The sequence below is a fragment of the Chrysochloris asiatica genome, unplaced genomic scaffold, assembly GCF_000296735.1.
Source record: "Chrysochloris asiatica unplaced genomic scaffold, ChrAsi1.0 scaffold00059, whole genome shotgun sequence".
Taxonomy (NCBI): Eukaryota; Metazoa; Chordata; class Mammalia; order Afrosoricida; family Chrysochloridae; genus Chrysochloris; species Chrysochloris asiatica.
In genome coordinates this window covers 10,713,762-10,714,422 of record NW_006408577.1, presented here as the reverse complement: position 1 = coordinate 10,714,422, position 661 = coordinate 10,713,762, and positions in this window count along the sequence as shown.

Sequence of the window (661 nt, the reverse complement as noted above, 5' to 3'; positions counted from 1 at the left end):
AGCTACTTCTAATCCTTATGAGGTTTGCCTTCCAGAGAGAACTTTACATTAATAATTCTGTAACTTTTTTGGGAAGGGATGTTTAACCATGTGTGTGATAATAATCACATTAAACTTTAAATCTCTCCCCTTATTGTTGTTGTTGTTAGGTGCCAACAGAATGAAACACTGCACGATTCTGGGCCAACCTCAAAATTGTTGCTATGTTTGAGCCCATTGATGCTGCCACTGTGCCAATCCATCTCACTGGGGGTCTTCCTCTTCTTCTCTGACCCTCCACTTTACCAAACGTGATATCCTTCTCCAGTAACTGGCCCCTCCTGAAAACAAGTCCGAAGTATGAAAGACAAAGTTGACCATCCTGACTTCCAAGGAGCACTATAGCTGTACTTTTCCAACACAGAACTATTTGTTATTTTGGCAGTCTATGGTGCTTTAAAGACTGTCCTCCAACAACATAACTCAAATGCATCAATTCTTCTATGATCTTCCTTATTCACTGTCTAAATTTCACACACTTATGAGGATATTGAAAATACCATGGCTTGGGTAGGCAAACCTTAGTCCTCAAACTGACTTATTTGCTCTTCAACACTTTAAATAGGTATTGTGCGGTAGATTTGCATAATACAACATCTGATTTCTTGACTGCCGCTTCCAT